This window comes from Quercus suber, unplaced genomic scaffold, assembly GCF_002906115.3.
Source record: "Quercus suber isolate HL8 unplaced genomic scaffold, Cork oak 2.0 scaffold_1002, whole genome shotgun sequence".
Classification (NCBI taxonomy): Eukaryota; Viridiplantae; Streptophyta; class Magnoliopsida; order Fagales; family Fagaceae; genus Quercus; species Quercus suber.
The window spans coordinates 75,512-87,822 of NW_027070417.1; the positions used below are offsets into that span (position 1 = coordinate 75,512).

At 32.5% G+C, this 12,311-nt stretch overlaps 1 long non-coding RNA gene across 2 annotated transcripts; it reads left to right on the plus strand.

Annotated features, from left to right (window-relative positions):
• Window positions 1–1,111: 1,111 nt before the first annotated feature.
• Window positions 1,112–3,224, plus strand: LOC136061138 (uncharacterized). 2 transcript variants are annotated; one of them, XR_010627152.1, is made up of 3 exons: window positions 1,112–1,379; window positions 1,904–1,965; window positions 2,904–3,224. It is a non-coding gene; the product is annotated as an uncharacterized LOC136061138 (long non-coding RNA). The 2 variants fall into 2 exon arrangements; XR_010627151.1 differs by having other exon boundaries at window positions 1,116–1,342.
• The last annotated feature ends 9,087 nt before the right edge of the window (window positions 3,225–12,311 follow it).

The window sequence follows — 12,311 nt, forward strand, 5'->3', positions numbered from 1 at the left end:
AAATTACATAAAAGACCTAAACTTATGCTTAAAAATTTAATTTTACCAATAAAAATTGTAAATTTATGTAATCATTTCAATTTGAAACATTTGTCTATCTCTATTATTCAAGATAGTAACAGAGTAAGAAAAGTAGGATGGTATGAATGCTGTCTTTTACAAAAAATTTTGGCATATTGTGGGTGATGTTGTGATTAATGTTGAACTGGATTTTTTGAACTTTGGATACAAGAAGCCTAATATTAATTATACTTATATTTTCCTTATCCCCAAAATAAAATCTCCGAAAAAAAATGTCTGATTACAGGCCAATTAGTCTTTATAATGTCATTTGCAAAATTATTTCTAAAGTACTGGTTAATAGATCTCTAGTTGATATCTCCTACCTAGAGTGTTTTTGTCCTAAGTCGCCTTATTACTGATAATGTTCTAGTAGCATATGAAACTTTACATGCTATGCATTGTTGTAAAAAAAGGAAAAACAGGTTCTCTTGCATTGAAGCTAGATATTAGCAAAGTTTATGATCGAGTTGAGTGGGCCTTTCTAAAAGGCATCATGGCCAAGTTGGGCTTCTGTGAAGTTTGGATTGAACGGGTGATGTGTTGTGTTTCCACTCCTTCATTTTCTGTCTGTATCAACGATAAATCCTATAGTAGTATTAAACCTTCTAAAGGGCTCCATCAAGGAGACCCGTTATCTCCTTATTTGTTTCTTTTATGTGCAGAGGGTTTTACTTCTTTACTAACACGAGCAAAGATGAAGGAGTGGCTACATGGTGTTTCCATCTGTAAGAGAGCACCTAGTATCTCCCATCTACTATTTGCAGATGACTATTGTAACATCCCAACCTATTTGTGTGGTTAATTTTATGGATTTACATACTTATCATTATTTTAATTATTTTAAGTGCATAAGACTTTGATATTTTGATGTTATAGAAGAAATAGACTCTTTTAACGTTATAGGAAGAAGTTTATAAAGGTAAGAATATATATATATATATATGCATAATTATCTTATTAGTTGGGTCTTTCTAGAATATAAGTTTATGGAGGGGTGATAAGTAAATTTTGAAAAGTCTAATGGGTGAGTCATCAACCCATTTTTCCCCTAGCAAGATACGTGCCCCACCGCCTTTTTCCCTTATCTCCTTGCTGCATCAGACTCCCTTTTCTTTGTTTCTTTATTCCTTTTTATTTCCTTTTTCTTCTTTCTTTACCCCTCTTTGCTTGTGCTTGATCCGGCCATACTTCCCTCTCTCACTGAAACCATAAATATCTATCTCTAAAGAAGAAATCAAACACCTAACACTAAAGTTTCAGCTTTAAAGTTTGTGGGCAAGTAAATAAAACTATTTCTTGTTTTGGGCATTTTAATGGTATAATTGTTTGCTTTAGTTTCCATTCTATATTCTCTAATTTGTTTTTTAAAAGCTAGAATTTGTGGTTTTGTATTAGCAATTTGAAAGATTGAAGGTATTATGGTTAATTTATTATACCTAGAAAACTGTGAGTTGAGATAATGGATTAGAAATTGTAAAGGTTGTTTTGTAGGTGAGTTTATTATGTAAAGATGCTATTTCACAAGGAAATCTAATTATTACTTGATTAAGTTTTCTTGTTGGCTTATAATTATAACCTGAACAACATGTTGCTATAATAATTTTCTGTTTTGTTGCTTGGTATGGCAGAAGCTTCATAATTCAAAACATGTGATTGGTGTGTGTGTGTGTGTGTGTGTGTGTGTGTGTGTATCTATGTGTGTATATTTATGTGTTGTTGTGGGAACCTTTGTGAGATGGGAATTAAGATTTTCTTGAGTTTGAGAGTTAGGTGGTGATTCCTATATAAGTTTATATACTTAGGAAGATTTGTTAGCAATAACTTTTGGTCCTTCATTTAGGTGACGAGAATGTGGACACATGATCTCCTCTTATCCAAATCTCTCGCGTCTTCTGCTTTCAGGTAAGGGATATGTGACACGTGTGTTTGATAAGTATAAGGTTTGTTTAGAAAATTTATTATGCTTTAAAACCTTTTAATTAAAGATATTACATATAAGCATGATTTAAGTAAAGATAGATGTTCGTGAGTTGTTGAATCTTATATATATGATAACTTTTAGCATATTAATGTTATCACTTATACCATGAACATAATATTTAAAAATGAAGTGGATATGCTACTATTATGAAGTATTTATGTAAAAGTATAATTGTCAGAAAAATATAGTTTTCGAGTTATTCCATTGTTATAATCTGAACTCAACCAGTAGGGGTTAAAGTACTAGCATTTCCATGGAAGTATTGATTGGTCATTAAAAGTGGTGAGGACTCTGTTGTACCCGCCCCTGTTAGAAAATGCCAACTTGTGAAAAATGCCAACCAACCCCCATGATTGATAATCTGAGCACACCGAAAGGGGTGTGATATTTTTGATATGATCTTGAGATTTTTTTAGCATTGTGGAGAATGCTGGATGCCTAGCACAATGTGCTGGAAGCCTCCCAAAAGTTGTGACAGACTTACAATTGCACTGACTAATATATTATTAATGAGCTATTAAGCTATTTTAAATTTATAAGAAAAGTATGATGATAAGAAAAGTATGTTGAATGTATTATAAGTCTGGTGGAAAGTTTATGATAAAATGTTTTATAGTCTATTTAAAGATAAGGTTACTGAGTTATGTTAAAGTTCCTTATTATGTCCTTTTATTATTATATGAAAGGAAAAATGATGTATCTTCATATGAAAGTTCAGAAGTTATTATTAAGAATAGTATGAAGACTATTTATCAAAGCTGACATATCCATAGAATATTTGACTTACATGCATTCTTATTAAATGCTCATGGAACTTAAAACCTTACTAGACTTCGTAGCTCATCCTATTTTATTTCAGTGTACAAGTTCTTTCCTAGAAGCAATGAGAGTATTAGAGGTGGCAAAAGATCTACGGTTCTCGTTTGTTTAGACTATATAGTTCTTTTGTTGTACAGGAGGAATCAAGATGTACTTGATCCTCATGAACAAAGATGTTGTTAAGTTTGTTTTGGTCCCCAGTGTATGTCTTTGGGGTTAGTTTTGTAAATAAGAGTTTTTGCTAAACATTTAGTTATGTAATATTTACTCGAAAACCTTTAGTTTCAACCAAGTGGTCAAACTTGCAAGTTTGAATGTAATGAAGTTTTAAGTTTTTATGAATTTTGTATATTATGGCTTTTATGCAAGGAATGAAAACGGATGACGAGAGGTGAAATTTGATAATCACCTTCAACTTTAGTCAGTTCATGTTAGTATTGAGTTTAACTTGATATTAACATGTCGGTCATGCTCTAATCTATGGAGTACAAGTTTGGGTTGTGACAACTCTCTACTATTTTGACGAACTATTCAAGAGTAAGTACAAGTGATCACTGAGATTTTACAGTTATATGCTACAGCATATGGTCAATGCATTAACTTTGAGAAATCTTCTATTTACTTCAATGGGAATACTGATGGTGGCCAGAAAGATTGGAGAAAAAACATTTTAGGTGTGAAGGAGGTGGATAGATTTGAGTCATACTTGGGGTTACCTACATTGGTTGGATGTTTAAAATATCAAACTTTCTCTTATCTTAAAGATAGCATTTGGAAAAAGCTACAAGGGTGGAAGGGCAAAATGATGTCTAGAGCTGGTAAAGAGGTGCTAATAAAAGTTGTGGCTTAGTCGATTCCTACCCATACAATGAGGGAATTTCAACTACAAGTGAAGCTTTGTGACAACTCAATGCTATATATGCAAGATTCTGGTGGGGTCAGGTTGGTGATGAGAGGAAGATTCATTGGAAGAAGTGGGACTTGCTGTCGAGATAGTGCCGACTCAATAATAGAAGCAGATGATGCAGTCGCCTAAAGCCTAAAAAAAATGCCCCCAATGTTATTTATTTATTTGTAACAGTATTAATTAAGCCCAAATATTAACCAATAAATAAAATAATATTTTTTATCAAATGAAAAACATGAAAAAGAGGGAGAAATGCTACGTCCTCAACATTTTTCACAACACTTTTACAATAAATCCTAAATGGCAGGTTGTTACGAGCTATTATTGAAGGCAAAAAATTAATTTCAGTAGTGGGTTTAAATTAGAACAAGTAACAACTTAACAGTTAGAATTTGTTATAAAAATATTGTAAATGCTGCACTTCTCAAAAAAAAAAAAAAGTAATACACAAAAAAGTTCACAACATTTTTTATATGTTGAGTTGACAAACTTTTACTAATTCTCATCTAAGTCTACCACTAACATAATTTTTTTACTTATTGTTACCAATATGCCATATTAACATATGTGAAATTTTTTTATCAAATTCTTTGTTATAGACTTTCCCAAAAAAAAAAAAAAACTACATATGTTAATTAGTAGTAATTTTGCAACTAAAAAAAGATAATAGAGTTTAAGTAATATTTAATTTTTTCTAAGAGTCATATTTAAATATATAAAATGTCTCAATTTCAATTTTCGTCTTAGGCTTCCAAATACATTAAGCTGCCCTTGTGTTGAGATCCAAGAAAGAGGGGGGGATGAGATTTCGTGACATTCAGAATTTTAACTTAGCAATGCTAGCCAAGCAAGGCTGGAGGCTACTTCAAGAACATGGATCACTGCTCTATGGCTGTGTCAAAGCCAGGTATTTCCCATGGTGCAACTTTTTAGAGGCAGTGGATGTACCAAATAGCTCTTATGTGTGGAAGAGTATAATTGCAGCTCAACCTATAATAAAGAAAGGTTGCTGCTAGAGGGTGGGAGATGGTTCATCTATTTGGGTTACCAAGGATAAGTGGATTCCTAATCACCCAACTAATATGGTGATTCACCCACCGCTAGAAGAGGAATGGGAGTGGAGTGTTACGAAGTTGATTGATTAGAATGTTCGTTCATGGGACAATGAGCTGATTGAGATGAAGTTCCATTAAGATGATGCAATTGCCATTCTTCGAATCCCTTTGATCCATAAATAGATTATTGATGCTCTCTATTGACTATACAATAAAAATAGGGTGTATTTAGTGAAATCTGGCTATCATGTGACTAGATAGATCATGTGGGAGGAGAATGGGTGGGGTGAAAGTTCTTCAGCAATAGCTGGATGCCAGGTGTGGGCCAAGTTGTGGAAGCTCTATGCCCCTAATAAAATTAAAGTATTTGGCTAGAAAGCATGTCAGGATATACTTCCAACTCGTGAAAATCTTGCTCGTAGAAGAATTGTAGAGGATGGCAGCCATGGTTGTCAAAATCGCAATCCGGATCGTAAAATCGCACGATTTTACGATCCCACCTCACCAAAAAGTTTAAAATCGTAGCAGGATCGCAAAAATGGTAGGATCGTATGTAAGATCGTGTAGGATCATATAGGATCATAGGATTGTATGGGATCCTACCAATCCTACCATTTGGCTTATTTTTATTATTTTATTATTTTTTTAAGTGGGATTCATTTGGGTAAGAAAATCTGCCTAAACCCACAAGCCCAAAGGGTTATCAGAAGCCCAATAATGAATTTAAGTCCCAAATTTACCCCTGTGTCAATATAAAATCTCAAAAAAACCTATAGTACTTAAGTTTAACATTTTGAATGTTGATACTAGGAAGGATATAGATGATGAAATGGGATATGACAATGACAGTGATTAGATTAGAAGAACCTTAGAATGAGAATTCTCTTTTGGATTTCATATTTATAATTAGCAAGTTTACCTTAGATTGAGAATTCTCTTTTGGATTACATATTGTAAATTTGTAGTTAGCTAGTTTTTATATGCTAACTAGCTTAACTTATTTTGGATTTGGAACTTAGAATTTGGAAAACATTTTCCATATGTGTAGATAATATTTTGGTACTTAGTTGCTAATTAAACATTTACTGAACTTTTTAGATACATTATGTCAAAAGTTAAATATATTTTGTTTTGTTAGAATGACATAAGAACAATGTAATGCATGCAAATTACATTTTATGATACAATTTTTTTTTAACGGATGGATTCATATTTTAAGTGATTATATAAAATACAAAATCACTATCAATAGGTTTTTTGCTTAAAATCTGAAAATAGGTAGGATCTTACGATTCACGATCCAATCCTACGATCCACGATGCTACCTAGCTCCCATAATCCTATGTAGGATCCCAATTTTGACAACCTTGATAGCAGCAATGTACTCTGTAAGAAAGGCCACTGAATATGTACTTCATGTGTTGTGGGAGTGTAGCGTTTCGCAAGATGTTTGGACTGGGTGTTCGAGGCAATTATAGAAATGCATCTGTGGCCAAAATTATTTTTTGCAGTTGGTTGAGGAATTGATGAACAAGTTGCTGTTGGAAGAGTTTAAGTTGTTTCTAGTACAGGGATGGCTATTATGGAACCAACGAAACACGGTTCTTCATGGAGGAAACTTGCAGGATCTAGCTGGGCCAATAAAGAGAGCAAGGGACTATTTGGATGAATATAAAGAGACTCAAAATCAGTTGGCTGTCCTGACAAACACTGTGAGAGTGACATCGTGGAGCCCACCCTCTGATCCTAGATATAAACTCAATTTTGATGTTGCCATATTCCTCGTTCTAAATGCCTCTGGCTTTGGTACGTAATGAGTTGGGAGAGGTCATGGCCTCTGTGTCTGCTAAAGGTCCCCTGGTGATGAACAATGAGGAAGCTGAGGTGCTGGCCTGTCGAAAGGCTCTAGAGTTAGCAGTAGATTCGAGCTTCTTGGAGTTGATCATTGAGGGAGATAATGCAAATGTCATGACTACCATTCCACAACCATGGGTTAATCATTCTTACTTGGGACACTTGTATGAGGACATCTGCTATATTGTTTCAGGTCTTTAGTCTATTTCAGTTAGTTGTGTTAAGCGTATTGCTAATACTGTGGCTCACCCCTTAGCTGGATATGCTAGAAATATTGTTAATGAGATTGTATGGTTGGAGGACTCTCCACACCTGCATTAGAAGCTTTGTATTTTAATGAGACCATTGAATAGAGTGAGAAATTAATAAAAGTTTATTTTGTGTAGCATGTTTGTATAACGTCTTTCTCACATGGGGTGGACAATGGTTCCCACAAGCGTGAGACTCACCCTATGTGAGATATATGTTATATATAGCGTGTGTCTGGATTGGGCGTTTTTCCCAATCCGTGCGTTCTGCGTTTTTTTAGTGGGTCTCATGGGTACTGTTCACGGACCCACAAAAGTCAACAAAATACAGATTTCTAGGTAAATTTGAGTCCCACAACACCATTCAAACCTTTAAAAATTATTTTACTATAGTGTTTTCAGCAATAAGTTTTTAGTTTTCAGCAAATAAGCGGTATCTAAATACACCCATAGTAGTATATACCAAATACCACCTTCTCTCAAAGGGTAGAGAGAGAAATCTTCATTTAGAGATAACAAGTTTTTGTTGAGAGTGAAAATGTGATTACCAAAAAATCAAAAGTGACAAATTCTTGTTGCTGCACAACATTTCATTTCATTTCTTTATTGATTCATTTGACTAAGTAGTGTTTTCAACTCATTTTTCTTTTGCAAGCTATTATTAAAGAGGAAAAATGCCTAAATGCAAAATCACCCGTATAATTTAGGTTAGTTGTAAAAACATTATTTGGAGTTTTAATTCTTTGAGTAACTAACTCAGTTCCTAGCCTATATCTAAGTACCTCTGCTACAAAGTACAAGCTTAATATTTGTTACGATAGCTAAAACACATTAGCACAAGCTATTGCATCAACAACAATTCCAAAAGAAACACTTTAACCATCCAATCAAAGTGTTTTGTGAAAGTACAAAACTAAGTTTGAGAATAAAAGATAACCCCACTAATCTAATAATTTACACTCTGCATTAATCCTAGTCTTCTGCAATCTTGTCAACTTTACCCCCAAAGACACCCCAACATCTTCTTCTTCTTCTTCTTATTCTTCCCACAAATTTTCATGTCTCATACCAAACTTAAAAGCCCAAAAAGTAGGAACCCCTCTCTCATTGTCAAGTAGAGTACTATTTTTGCAATCGTTTCGCCTAAAACCTAGTAGGTATATTACTCCAATATATGCATACAAATATATAATAATAATATATATTTTTTTTAAGTTTAGAACCAACAACTAGCTCATAGCTAAAATGAACATGCATAAGCAAAGCACCCTTCTAATCCATTTCTTCTTAGGTTTCTTCTTTTCATTATGTCCCACGGTTTCTGTGAACTATCCTCAAACTAAATTACCTTCATGTCTAATGTTTATAAGCTCCTCAACAATAACACTCATTTTTTTATGGGTTATTTCCAGAGATCCATATTTGTGTAAAGGAGTTATGTGCAGCTAAAAGACTTCCTCAATAGCTAAAATCTCTCTATATGAGTTTTCCCTCTCTTGTTCATATTTCTACCTCTTCTTCACAAGATAGATTCATCGGACAACCTTGATCCCTCTAACAACCACTTCCATGACTAAGATAAATCCTCATAATTGATATGTAATACTTTTATCATATAAAATGCTTAATTTCATCAGCGACTATAAACTAAAATTATGAGTTTACAAGGAATTGTGATTAGATCTTTTGTATGCAAATCTCATTCCCATACATAACTCACATACAATGCATCTCATGGATTATATATAATTTATTCTCATATAAAATAAACCACTTCTATCAATTAAATGATGTCATACAAATTGGAATTTAGGGCACAAATTCAAACAATCCATTTATCAACCTCTTTGTAATTAGCTTATGTAGGATTCCTTGATGCTTCAACACACGTGTCCTTGCATGTATGGCTCATGATGTGACATGACTCATAATGTTTGTGTTCCCACCAAGAGTGGGACATTGGTCTAAAATAATTTACCACGACTAAAGGAAACACTAGTCACATTTATATTATACCCTAATAGGATTAGTCATATTACAGTTAGGGTTCCTTGTAATCACTTATATAGTCAAGATCTACCTAGTAAATGTCTTTTGTGGGACTATGCACAAGCTCACATCACACACTTATTCTATACAATTTGATCCAATCAAATCCACACAATTCTTCGTATGACTGTCTTTAACTTAGATTTAAGACATTCTTATTAAGGACCATATTGCACTATAGTGCCCCCAAATCATATGGCGTTACTAAGTCATTTGTCATAACCTTGTGAGAGACTACCTCCTCGGTCCAAACCTTGAAATATACATAGGTTTTGACTCATGTCCCATTCAAATAGTGTGGAGTTGTGTTGGTTGCCTCTTAATAAATCTCACCTCATAAATTTCATGTTGAATATTATTATTGTCGAATCTATAAACTCATGTTTTGCATATAATGTTAAAATTTAAAATACTTTAAATTTAAAATTTTTATGATGAAATAGTTATTAATTTTTGATAATCTTGATATTTATAAGTATGAAGAGTAGACAAAGCAATGTAATTCAAAGGTTGATTTGTCGAAACATTCCTTAAAAAATTAGATTTAATGTAACTTGAATTTTTTTTTTCTCATAAAGTGAGTCATTGAATAGAAGAAGGAAAAATATCTTTGTTACATGTAGGGTTTGTTAGTAAATTAGAGTCCACACATAGAGGCAAAGTCATAAATCAAAATAATGGTAAATTGCAAAGTACACTTCTAAAATTTGGGGTTGCTTGAGTTTTACACCTTAAAGTTATCTTCGTTAGCAAAAGCAGTCCCTTTGTTAGTGTACTTGCTTACGTGACAAAAAAAAATTACATGTTAAATGCCAACGTGTCACTTGACGGCCACCTAGGCAAGTCCACTAATGGAGGGGTTGTTTGTGGGATTTTTTTTTTTTTCAAAATAACATCCATTCTCAAACAATTTTGTTAGTTAGCAATGTTTCCAAACTATTTAGGAAACTAACACCTCGAGTCCGAAAGACTTGAGTTTACTATAGCAACTCGAGTCTATTAAACTTGATTTCTATGTGGAACTTGAGTTTTAGGGACTCGAGTTCCAGTTCCTGCGACTCTTTTTTCTTCCAGTTCTTTCTGTTCTTCCTTCTTTTTTATTTCTTAAGTCCCAAATCAAAAATTCAGAAAATAACCAAAACTCAAAGGCTCTGGTTTTTGCAAATCTAGTTTAGAGAGAGAGTAAGAATATGATTTTCTTTCTTAAAACCCAAATAAAAAATTCAAAAAATACCCAAAACCCAAGGGCTAGGGTTTTTGCAAATCTAGTTTTTAAAGAGAGAGAGAGAGAATTCGAATCCTTGCTAGTGCGTTGTTGTGTTTTTGTTGTAGGTTGCATTGTTGCGTTTTCTGGGTTGCGTTGCTGCGCTTTTGTTGTGGGCATTGCTTTGTTTTCTAGGTTGCATTGTGGGTTGCGTTGCTGCTTTTTTTGTTGTTGGAGTTACTGCATTCTTGTTGTGTATCTGCTTTAGGGAACTCGACTCTATTATCCTCGATTTGGTTTAGTGAACTCGAGTGTTTAAGACTCAAGATGTTAGTTTCCTAAATAGTTTGGAAATGTTGCTAACTAATGAAATAGTTTGAAAATGGGTGTTATTTTGAAAAAAAAAAAATCCTTTGTTTGTGCTAACTAAGGTAAATTTCAAGGTATAAAATCCAAAATTTCAAATTTCAAACTGTAAAATCAAAGCAGCCCCAAACTTTAGGGTGTACTTTACAATTTACCTAAAATATTAAATATAACATATAGCTTTTAAAAATTATAACAAAAACTATAATGATTTTTTTTTTTTAAATTAAAATTTTTTTTTCTCACATCTTGTCAATTAAAATGGTTGGATTTATTTGTGTGTTTCCAAGGTAACCATCACTAAGATGGCATGGAGGGTCTCTTGCTCGTGTTAGTATTGTTAGAGACTTGAAGGCCCCTTGGTCAATAGGTTTAATGAGTCAATCCCGCCCTACATGGGAGGGTAGCAATTACAAAAAATTGATTATTGAACAAATTGCACACAAATTATTTTTAAAAACAATATTAATTGACAAATTTTTTTTTTTATTTTTTTATCTATAATATTACATTTTTGGCCAAAAGACCAAATCATATACTATATAATAAAAGTTAGGTTTAAAAACTGTAGTTACGCCAAGTGGTTTAACCAAATTGCAGAAATTTTTTTAGATTTTTTAATAAATTCATTCACTTAAGTTTTTAGATAAAAACAAAAAGTTGTTGACCTTTATCAACTTCTTTAAATTAAGTAACAATAAGTATTCTAATGAACTTCTTCTTTTTTTATTAAAAAAAAATTATAAAGTAACAATTTTACTAGCTTATGTTAGTTTTTTTTTTTTTTTTGGGAAAAAAAAAAAAAAAAAAAAAAAAAAAAACCTAATATATAATTAACATAAACTTCTTAATTACATAGACTCCTTTTTCTTTCTGTTCATATCAAGTTATCAACTTCTTCACAACTTAAAATTATCTAATATAAAAGTGGGGGTATATATACGGTTTGGTATATTTTTCCCTTTTCCTACCGTACGGTTTCTTGATGTATTCTTTCATTCTCATACTTACCTTACCTATGAAACTTGCATGTATGTATTTGCATTCTTCTTTTGTTTTTTCATAAAATTCCCTTCTTCTTTTTTTCATCAAGGTGAATATGTTTTGTGTGTGGGTTGCCTTTTGTTTAAGTTATTTTTGTTAACTTTGATCTAATTTATATGCTTATTATGGTCTTCAGAATCAATTGTATATCTTCCATGAAAATTAACAAATTAATTTTAACAAAAATTTTATTCACTTTTTGAAGCATCCAAAACCATGATAATGAACATTACTCCACCAAGAATGGAAATAGAAAATTGATTAAATATAAAAAGGGTGATGTAAAAACAATGGATATTTAAGGTATGCGAAATCTCCATAATTTCGTTGCCTCCTCCATGCTATCAAAGTTAATTCAGTTTTTATATGAGTATCTTTACTTTAACTCTAATTCTAGATTTTTTTTTAATGTTTAGAAATTAATATTTTTTGTAATTATTGAATTCAGAGTTTCTTTATGTCTATATATTTAGGGTCATTCTACCGTCCTCTCTCTAGAAAAAGAGGGTACAGTACCCTCCTTAATCTTAATCGTTGATTTAACATTGTTAAAATCCTGACTATTTGTATAAACAAAGCAAAAGAACGCAGAATCATTCACGCATCAACGACTCCTCTAGTTTTCCTCTCTACTTTGTCTCGTCTCAACGCTAAAGCCTCTCCAGCTCTTTCTCGTTTTCCTCTATCTCATCTCATAACATTATCACGTTTGCCTCTCTAG